Consider the following 1,439-nt stretch of genomic DNA (forward strand, 5'->3'; position numbering starts at 1 on the left):
ATTCTCCTCTTCTCCATCTGATCCTTTTCACACTATCCTATAAACATTTTTTCACACTTTTCACACTATCCTATAAACATTATCTCATTATACACTCCTCTGCTGTAGTCACAATCATATACAAAACAATGGGAATTCCACTATTCTCCAAGGGTCATATCCTGTTAAGAAGAAACTTTGGGAAAGATAGGTCAAATTGTTAAATGAAGGATATAGGAAAGGATGACTTTTAAAAAAATATTTATAAATACCTAGGTTAAATATAATATTTAAGATGTTATATAAAGCCCTAGTATTTCCAAGCAAATAGAAGATAGAGTATATAATAACAGATTATTACACTGTTCATGCATTGCTCAGACAAATCATTCACTTTCAACAGACAAAGTCCTTTGCCTATATGACAAGTATATTGGCAGAAAAATTAATATTTATTATCTAGTATGTCCATTCATGGGATTTCTATCTCATATTTTGTCTAATATTTTAAATCACTGTTTGTGATTTCTATATCCACAAGGCCAATTGTGGATATATCTTTATGTATTTTTACCCATGAACCAATGTCTTGCAACATACAAGTGGGCTATGTTTGATAATTGACCCTCCCAAGCATATGATTAGATCCACTATCATCTGATTAACTTAGTCACTAACGACTTTTGGCAGAGTTCTAAAAAATCAGGAAATCATCCCCATCATTCTTAAATATTCATGAGCTGCTTGTGGAAATAACTATTAGCAGATGAACACCATGAGAACTTTATACATAAAAATAGAGGCAACAACAGTAACACTTCTAAAATGGAATAAAATGATGTAACTATTGAGACTTCCTACAACCATTTCTCCTAGAACTTTTTGGGTATGGTACAGTATTAATAAGCCTGAGGTAAATGGGGGAGGGGAGACCTAAGACCTTCCATTTACACAGAATTCTGCATAATTGCATAGATTTACTCCTTTCAAAAACTACAAGAAATCAACAGGTTGTTTTCTTGGAGATAAAATATTACAAACTTCAACAGTGTAAGAAATAACAGTTACACTACCCTCTCTGATAATCACCAAGCTCTCTCAGGATATGAAGACTATAAGAAGCACCTCAAAAATCAGGGAAGAATTAATCATTCCTGTATTTTGAGCAACAAGACATAAGATTATTTAAATTAACAAGATGTATCTTTTGAGGTACAGCTGGTGGTTTTTAACTGGTGCTTAGTTTAGCAGAAGTACAGAGTTGAATATACTTTGATATTTCTTTTTCCTTTCTTTCCTTTTCTTTCTTTCTGTCTTTCTTTCTTCCTTTCTTCCTTTCTTTCTTTGTGGGTTCCAAGCCCAGCATAGAACCCAACATGGGGTTTGAACCCATTACCTTGAGATAAAGACCTGAGCTGAAACCAAGAGTTAGACACTTAACCAGCTGAGCCACCCAGGCG

Source organism: Meles meles, chromosome 7 (genome assembly GCF_922984935.1).
Source record: "Meles meles chromosome 7, mMelMel3.1 paternal haplotype, whole genome shotgun sequence".
Classification (NCBI taxonomy): domain Eukaryota; kingdom Metazoa; phylum Chordata; class Mammalia; order Carnivora; family Mustelidae; genus Meles; species Meles meles.